We start from the raw sequence: 10,107 nt of genomic DNA, 5'->3' as shown, positions 1-10,107 counted from the left end.
TCTTGATTATCCTTTACTATATTCTGGATCATAGCACTACTATACGGTATAACATCAGCATTGTTTGAGTACCAAGCCTGATTATGAGTAGTCATCTTGTTAAGTATGTTGGTCACTCGTCGATAAGATTTGTTCATGAAGCAACCATCAATTTGTATTATTAGCAACCGATCAAGGCTGAATCGGATCTAGCCCTCGGTAGAACTTCTCCATTAATATGTAATCCAAAAAACCATGATTCGCACTCTTCTGCAAATACTCCTTGAATCTCTCCCAGGCTTTATATAGTTGTTCCCCCGGTTGTTGCTTAAATTCATAGATCTTGTCACGAATTTCGGCCTTTACGCTAGGAGGGTACCATTTTGTGAGAAAAGCGAGTCCATCCTGCTCTTCGTGTAGTAATCGAATTTCGGGGCAGCTTCTCAAACCATCTTCTTGCATCTCCAGCTAAGGAATATTTGAATAACCTCAGCCGAATAGCATCTTGTGAAACATTTTTTTGGATGTGATTAGCACACACATCCCCAAAATTTTGCAAATGACGTTGAGGGTCATTCTCGGTAGAGTTTCGAAAGTATCCTCAGCTTCACAAGCGGTATAAAGAGGAGTCAATTTTCACGCTAGCGAAATCCAACTCGAGGATGAACAATAGCAACGATGCTTAATCCTCCTGCGGAACAAGATCGGCAAAAACATTCTCATCATCTGATTCATTCGCACGATTATTCAATCGATTCCCACGTTACTAAAGATCGCGTTGATTTTGCTGATTCTGATTCATGTTCACCTGGTTTACACAGAGTAGCAAACAAGGTGTGATGGAATAAGCAAAAGACTTCAATCAAAGCAAACACTATTTAGTAATTTCAAAACCGTATTCCCCCGACAACGGACTAAAATTAATAAACTCCAAATCCACTCCTCAAAGAGAAAGTGTACACGGTCGTATGCAATATAATTACCCAACTATGAGTCGGGGTCGAATCCCACAAGGAACAATATACTAGGCAATTTGTCACGACCCGGACTACAAGCCATGACGGGTATTCGGGGCTAACCACCGAACACCGCTCATTCTGCTACTCGTCTGCTCTCATTTATAATATATACTCGTGATCATAGAAAACTATTAACATTTGAAACATATTTGCTTTCATAAACGTAAGCCCTTCGGCTATCAAAATAATATATATACATACATATACATAAAGACCGGTGAGACCATATTGCCCACACATACGTATCTACGAGCCTCTACTAGAGTACTAAACATATGGACGCGACAGGACCCCGTCGTGCCCAAAATATGAATATATACATATGTGTACCAAAAGATTAATCAATGGCACCTCCGGAAAATGGAGTGCTCTCAATCAGCTACTAGCTCCTATGAGTCTGGATCACCTCCCTGCCTACCTGTGGGCATGAACACAGCGTCCAAAGAAAACGGACGTCAGTACGAACATTGTACTTAGTATGTAAGGCATGAATGAAAGGAACATAATAGGAAAATCATAAGGCATGGATGGAGATATAGCTTTTGTGTGGACTTATTTTATACATATATCATACGTAGCATATCATAGAGATCATCATAGCATATACATTAACATACTATACATGCATCATCATATCAATCATACATCATCATATCGTTAACCCTCGTCCGGGTAACCATCATATGCAACCCACTAGTGGTGATCGTGTCCGGCCCTCTAGGCGCGGTGGAATCATAGCCGACCCCGCCGTAGCGTGACATGTCCCGGCCAATTAGGCACGGTGGAATCTCAGCGACCCGCCTTAGCGGTGACATGTCCGGCCAACTAGGCGCGGTGGAATCACATCATCGTACATATCATACACTTATCATTATCATTCATTTCATAGACATATCATGAATTTATCATAACTTAACATCATCATACATATAACATCAAACATGTATTAGAACTTGAAAGCAATTATAGCTGTGTCGGGGTGACGTAAGGTCGTGGACCCCCGATTACGTTATGGAGTAATCATAAGCGTTACATCTCACCGTGGAGTGACTAACGTTTTAAGGTGAGTACACATAGGGAAGACATCAATGGATCATAGTCAACATCATTATCATCATCGTAATCGTAGCGTATTTCTTATCTCATATGACTATTCGTGAACATAGGCTTTTGGTCCTTCGAAGTATAGGAAATTCATAAAGAAGGAGGAAAATCATGCATAGGATTCATGCCTTCGGAAGAAAGGTTGAGCCTTACATACCTTCGTCGTTTAACTATTCTCTCGCTTTCTTGTTCTCCTTGAATGCACACGTTTTACCTTCAAGAGAATTCGTATCGATATTAGCTACACCATTATAAGAACGTGCTTCTTAAAGCTAAAGAAAATTGGGCAGCGTTTCCTTTGTTTATACGACTTCCGCCATATTCCATATCAACTCCCAACATTCATAACATTAATCACAATATCATAACAACAATCGTCATTCATTCATTATTCGTATTTCACGATCTCACTCCAAATTCTCCATAATCATGACCAAAGTCCATTATCACGTTCTTTCTCATGCAATACTTATTCCATGTTCTAAATTTCATTTATAACGTATATATAATCTCAATATATCCATTTTCTTGATTCATTCCAACTACTACTCAATAATGACACTATTCACCCATTTATGACTCACTTTCTATACTCTTCTACAATTCAAGTGTTTCAACCTATCAACGCTTCAAGCAACATGGTAAGGTCATGAAATTCAACTTAGATGATGGAGGAATAAGCCTTGAATGGTAGTACACCCTTTACAAAACCCTATTTCACCTTTCTTGGGATTTCTTGGTTTGGATGACTTTAGTGAGGTTTCATACACTTGATTCACTTCAATTCTTGTTGTTGATCTTTGATTTCCTTTGTTTTCCTGTGGATGAAATATATGGAAGGTTCTAGAGGTCTTGAGAGGTTGAAGAAGGGTGTGGAAAATGAAATAAATGAAGTGGGAACATCATTATATAATTGAACTAAGTTCAGCCCGTCGGGACTTCCACGGACTCTTCCACGGTCCGTGGAACCTTGTGTTGGCCGTGGTTCTGGTCGTGGTTCATGAACAGCCAGCCGCCATCTCTGCTGGCAGTTCCACGGAACCTTCCACGGTCCGTGGAACATGGTCGTGGAACTCACACTTCCACCAAAGTTGTTCCTGTCGTCTCGTTTGTTCTACAATCCTTATGGAACCTTCTTAACACTTTTTTATCACTTCATTAGCAATCTAAGGGACGTTATAACTCTTCCTCAAAGTATCATTAAAATATCATTAACTCAATGCTCGTAATTTTGCTCGACACACTCAACTTATAACTCGCTTTCCTTAACAACTTTCTTTCCTTAACTCGAATATCTTTGGAAATCTTAATTAGGACCATAAAGACTATTTCTTACTTGTCCAAACCTCGTATACGTCGTGCCCTTCGTGAGTCCATTAACCTTATGCTAAGGGGAAATTTCCAAGGTGTAACATTCTTCCCCCCTTTTGGAACATTCGTCCTCAAATGTTAAGTCATCGGGGATTTTATAAAAATTTTGCCAGAGTCTCCCCTGTAATATGGCACTACCATCCTATCACAACAACCCATAATAACATTGCCTCACGGGGCCACAACACAATAGCAATATAAATTGGCCACACACAACCCATATGCATAAAAGTAAAGCGTACATACCGTATAATCTTGATGTCTCATCATAGATCTCTTCTGGGGGCTGAATAGATGCGGATATGTAGACTTCATCTTCTCTTACGCTTCCCAAGTCATCTCTTCTCGGTTGTTATTTCGCCATAAGACCTTAACTGAAGCCACTTCCTTATTCCGAAGTTTCCGTACTTGCCTGTCTAGTATGGCAATAGGCACTTCTTCATAGGCTAGCTTTTCTGTGATCTGAACATCATCTATTGGCACAATCTTATAGGATCTCCAACACATTTGCGGAGCATTGAGACATGGAAAACTGGATGGACTAGTTCAAGCTCTAAAGGCAAGTCCAATTCATAAGCTACTTGACCCACCTAACGGATAATCCTATAGGGTCCAATATATCGAGGGCTTAGCTTTTCTTTCTTGGCAAATCTCATCACTCCTTTCATTGGTGACACTTTCAGAAATACCCAATCATCAACTTGAAATTCTAGATCTCGCTGGCGGTTATCCGCATAAGACTTTTGGAGACTTTGGGCTGTTAATAATCGGTCTCGGATCACCTTGACTTTTTCTACAGCTTGTTGAATCAACTCAGGGGCTATCAGTTGTACCTCTCCTATTTCAAACCATCCTATTGGAGATCTGCACTTCCTTCCATATAAAGCTTCATACGGGGCCATTTAGGTGCTGGAATGGTAGCTATTGTTATTGTCACACCCTAATTTTCGATAGGGCATGATGGGTACCCGACCCTTACTAAGGGTCGAGCGAACCCGCTGACTCTCGTTATACTCATAATCATGCTGGGCCCTTAAATCATGACAGAATGCATAAGGAAAGATTTTCAAAGAATAACATACTTTTCATCTTTTTCAAATAAAATAAAACCTGTAATCATAACAAATCTGTAACATAATACATGATGATACATCGGCTTACATAGCCGTTTACAAAGCTGACATGTTATATGCACGTGACCACATGCCGCAAAGTCTCTAACATAAACCAAGATAACATAATATAAACACTCGACTTGGCGGCACTCCGGGAGGAAATGGAGCTCGCCAATCCAACCGGAACATCTTCTAATCATCTCGTATATACCGCCGTAGCATGAAACGCCCCAGGAAAGGGGGTCGAGACGGAATATGTACTGAGCATGTAAAGCATGAAGTACGGTAAACAGGATCATAATTGACATAGGACTTACAGAAATACATATAATAATCAGAAAATCATAAGACTTGCCTTTGAAAACATATATCATGCATATCATTATCATAAAATCATCATGTATACATATAACGTGTCCCGGCCCTCTAGTGAGGGACTCGGTAAATAAAATCATCATATGCATGCCATCATGTCATCATGTCATCATATACATATAAGGTGCCCCGGCCCTCTAGTGAGGGACGCGGTAAGTAAAATCATCATATCATGTACATATAACGTGCCCCGGCCCTCTAGTGAGGGACGCGGTGAATGAAGTCATCATATGCCATCTTGGCCGCCTCCCCATATCATCATATCATCATCATATCATATAACGTGCCCCGACCCTCTAGTGAGGGACGCGGTGAATAACGTGCCCCGCCCTCTAGTGAGGGACGCGGTGAATAATGCGGTGGCCGCACGAATACATGTCCCGGCCGGGACGCGGTGAAGGAAGTAATAACGGCTCGCACGAGCGGTAGTGAGAAACCACATGCACATAAATCACTTTCAAAGACTCAATGAAATAATCTAAATGAACCGTCATTTGAAAGTCGGGACAATAATTATATCAAATATCTTTCGGACGCCAACGGGAAACATATCAAACATCATGAGCATATCGAAGAAGCGTAGGGACCGTAGTCATACATCAAACCAATCCGAGCCCGCCTATGAAAGTTACGGGCATTATACGTTATAGAATCATTTGCGAGCATATCAAAGCAATCCGGTTCCGTCTATGAAAGTTACGGACATTTTTAGACATAGGATGTTACACCTCGCAATTCGTACATTTGAATATTCCGAGTAAATGGTGGGAAGTTGAGGACAAGGTTATAATTTTTTTTCTAGAATGCGTAAGTTGTGTATTCATTTTTATTGGTGTGGAGCGTTAAGGATAAATTTGGAATAAGGAGAAATTAAAGGCTAAGAGTGGAAACAAATATTTCATGAAATGGCCAAAAAGGCCAAGGTGGCCGTGGGCCCCACCTATATGTTGGCCAATAGTTTCAAGCCATAAAGAGAGACATGTGCTCACCTCATATTGTAGGAGGCATGTGCATGTATGAATGCATAATTTATGTCCATGCAAGACTTAGTCATCTTTTGATGACTTAAAGAAAACTCTAGAGAAATTGAGAAAATTAAAAAAAAATTGGAGGGAAAATAGGGGCACATGACCGGCCATGTGCCCCATTTTTACTATATATAGGTGTGTGATGATCAAAGGAGGCAAGCTTTCATCATTTTGAGCTCTAGAAAATTCAAGAAAAGTTGAAGAAAGGAAGAGAGAAGGGGACGGCCAAGGGCTGGCCAAAAACAGCCCCTTGATCTTGGTCTTGGAAAAATATTCTCTTCATGTTTTCCCACTAATTGGAAGGTCCTCTATCATGTGGAGTAGTTGTTGGAAGAAGGAAACCATTTGTTTTGCAAGAACAAAGCTTGGCCGAAGAGCAAGGAGTGGGTGAAGAAGGTATGCTTTAATCTTCTCTATTATATGTCATGCATGGGTTAGGAGTGTTGTAGCATGCAAAAATGAACAAAAATCATGGAAGTATAGAAATTGGAGTATGGCCGTGGGTGCACATGTGTGGCCGTGTGGTGTGTGTTGTGTTAAAGTAAGAGATTAAGTGTATTCAACATGTTTATGTGTTGTTGTAATGAGTAGAAAATGAAGGAAACTCGTGGAATGTTGTATGTTGTGGATGTAGCCGAGTAGGGGCTGTTTAGTATGTAAGAAATGAAACAATGTTATTTAGTATTTTGATTGTCGTTGTTATAAATTCTTTGGCATGAAATGAATGTTTGATGATCCAAATTGAAGAAGTAAGTGTAGCGGACTGATTTGGAACGTTATGAGGTTTCAACAAAGTTTCTTGTGTTAATAGAAATGATAATGTAAACGTATGGAATTGTTGATGAAGTATGTGAATTCGGAAGAAAGAATTAAGTCGTTATTGTTCTTGTTGAAATTGGAAGATGTTGGGTGAAGGGGTATGTTGATTGAATTGTTTTGAATATTACGTGAGTTGAAATTGAATGTTATGAGTGTTGCTAGAATAATTGTTGGAATTGTTGTTGATAGTTTGGCCGGGTTGAATTCCCGGGGTTGTTGTTGATTGAAATTGGCCAAGTTGAACTTGGTGGGATGGCGCATTTACAGGGGAAATGCTGTCGAAATTTCTCTAGACAAGTGTCGACTCAAGATTTAACCTCTAAAGGTTCTAATCACTACTTGGTATATGTGACCAATTCGTAGATTTTGACGAAAGTGGGAGCTGAATTTGGAGCGGCGTACAAGGCGGAAAAGGTATGTAAGACTTCACTTTCCTTCTTTGGCATGTCTTAGACGTAGTAGGCTTGAATGCGGGCCTTGGGGATAATTCCTTTCCTAGAAATCCGAGATTGAAATTAGTTACTATTCATTCAGTAGAATTGAACTAGAAATTGTGTGAAATGTTGAAAAAGCTTCCTAAACACCTAGAACTTGCATGAACAACTCCCGACTATCCTAAACTCTCATAAGTAATGTCATAAAAGGTAATGTACGTAAATTGTGTACGCCGCCTCATTTGACCCGAGGTGGGCCCATTGTTCCCGGACTTTCTTTATTGTTTCATTTATCAAACGACAAGTGTTGTAACCATTCTAATAAGAGAAATTCTATGATAACAATGGTAACGATGAAGTTAAGGAAAAGAATATGTCTATGATGAGTATGACAAGAACGATTCCATGACTAAGAGTCTCAAGTTAAGGAGTTAAGATGAGTATGAAAGTATCAAATTAGATCTTGATCTTATTTTCTAAAGACTCCAAGGTATATGAGTTGTCGTCGTACAGGGCTTATGATTTCCTTCCATGTTTTCTCTTAACGTCATTCTTCGTTGACAGTCTCGCCTTATAATACTAGTTCCTTCAAGGTGAGACATGATGACCGTGATTATTCCATAATGCAATCGGAGGCTACCGACCTTACGCCACTCCGATAGAGTTGTAGCTTTCACTTGGGCTCTCATGCATGCTTTATAAAGTATGTTTTTTTTTATATAACACCGTGCCTACATGGCCGGGCAGCATCACACCGTGTCGCCCAACGGGCGGCCGGGCAGACACACCACTGCAGGTGGGCGATTACACCCGGACGCGGGAGGCACGGACGCGGGCTCATTACACCGTTCCTATATGGACGGGCAGCTATACACCGATCCTACGTGGTCGAGCGGTTTTACTTACAAATATTTACATGTTTTTTTAAAAAGCTAGCATGCATGGCATTCGCCCCAAGGGGCACTCGGATACGATTACTCCTCGTTCCATGGTCCGCTCAGAAAGCGTTACACCGTACCTATATGGTCGGGCAGTAGTACACCGCACCTATATGGTCGGGCAGTTACACACCGCACCTGTACGGGCGGGCAGTTTACTTGCAGTATCTATACAGTACTCCAAAGGGTAAAGCTAACTTGCATAATATTTGTCATGGTAGACAAACAGATACAGGTTATACCACCCTCCCATGTTGTGTTTTATGTTCTCTATTATGATCTCGTGATACTATTCATGTCTTACATACTCAGTACATTGCTCGTACTGACCTCTCTTTTTCGGGGGCTGTGTTTCATGCCGCGCAGGTACACCCAGACGATCAGACGCCACTATAGAAGATGTTCCAGCAAAGTCGGCAAACTCCATTTGTTCTGGAGTGTCGCCGAGTTAGCGTGCTATGCCATGATGTCTTGCTCGAAGTTAGAGACTTTGCAGACACAGTCGTGGGTTTCGGGAGTCAGTTTGTACTATGACACAAGTTCTGTACAGTTACATATTCTGTTTGGTTTAAAGGCATCAGAGAAATATTTCAGCAATCTTATTATGTATACTTGACATAAAGATTCAAAACAATTTAGTACGTAGAAAGAGTCAGCGGGTTCGCTCGGCTCCGGTTACGGGGTCGGGTGCCCATCACACCCTAGTAAGATCGGGGTGTGACAGGATCTTTTAAGAACAAAAATTATTTTGCAACATTTGAAATTCAATCATACATAATACTTAAGGACCAAGTTTCTACCACATTAAGGATACCAATACTAAGAGGTGAATAAGGATCGTAAACATGCTCGGATCATAAGAATAGAATTACCTCGAGGATTATGTCATAACTTACTTACACTAAGACATGCCAAAAGAAAGGAAGGGTAAGCTTTACATACCTCGTCCGCTTCCTAAGCTAATCCAAACTCAAGTCTCGGGCTCCCTAAGATCTACAATACGTCAATAAATACCAAACATTAGCTATAGGTACTTAGGAATTCAATCCTAAGTTAGCATTTGTCTATAGAAATTTGGGCAGCATTTCCCCTGTTTATATGCCTAGCCCGAATCCTCAATTCAGTAACCAATAATACCAATAGTATTAACATCATTTTCAATACCGACGTATGCCATAAAACAGCCCGCATTAATCGTTTTCTAAATTTCTCAACCAACCAAATTTGCGATATAACTATTTAATAATTTTATTTCCGTAAAGGAGTCGAAATTCATATGAACAACATCATTAACAACGCCTTCACATTTTACAAGGTAAATACATTTATTTTCATCGAAAATTCTCTTCAAATCTCCTTCCATAATTCACAACACCAACAAACAAATTTATCGAGACTATTCCTCCGTGCTAATCCGTTAAAATTCTAAATAAACTCATTAACAATGAAAAGGAACCGTATTCATACCTTAAGCATACGCGACCCCACGTTATCACTCTTCTCCTTGGTTTATTTTTAGCTCAAATTGAAGACAACGCAGCGTACAACACTTTTCTCTTCATGGGCTTCGGATTTCGGGGCTCGATTTTGGTCAAAATTGGTTTTTCTTCTCTCCAAGGCTCTTCTCTCTCTCTCTTCCAGAATTTTCTGGTGTTCTTGGTCTGAAAAATGAGAGAAAGGGCTGAAATTTCACTTAAATAGGCATGGGTCATGGGCCTAACCCGATTGGGCCGGTTTGGGCCTAGCCCACTCGACCTTCCGCCTTAAAACATCCATATTTCCTTATTCCGATGTCACCTATGGGACCAAGACCTTTGGTTGGAAACCTATTTCAATTATCTACAACTTCTATCTTTGGTATTTTTCCAAATTCCAAACTTATAATACCGTTTACGCGCCCCTCGAAGTCAGATCACCCGAAAACG

The 10,107-nt window shown here is 40.5% G+C and overlaps 1 non-coding gene across 1 annotated transcript; it reads left to right on the top strand.

The window, feature by feature from the left end:
- The first annotated feature begins 229 nt into the window (after positions 1 to 229).
- On the top strand, positions 230 to 335 carry LOC132042480 (small nucleolar RNA R71). Its single transcript, XR_009411490.1, has one exon. It is a non-coding gene; the product is annotated as a small nucleolar RNA R71 (small nucleolar RNA).
- Positions 336 to 10,107: the final 9,772 nt, after the last annotated feature.

The sequence above is a fragment of the Lycium ferocissimum genome, unplaced genomic scaffold, assembly GCF_029784015.1.
Source record: "Lycium ferocissimum isolate CSIRO_LF1 unplaced genomic scaffold, AGI_CSIRO_Lferr_CH_V1 ctg15558, whole genome shotgun sequence".
Taxonomy (NCBI): domain Eukaryota; kingdom Viridiplantae; phylum Streptophyta; class Magnoliopsida; order Solanales; family Solanaceae; genus Lycium; species Lycium ferocissimum.
This window is presented reverse-complemented; position numbering and strand designations above follow the sequence as displayed.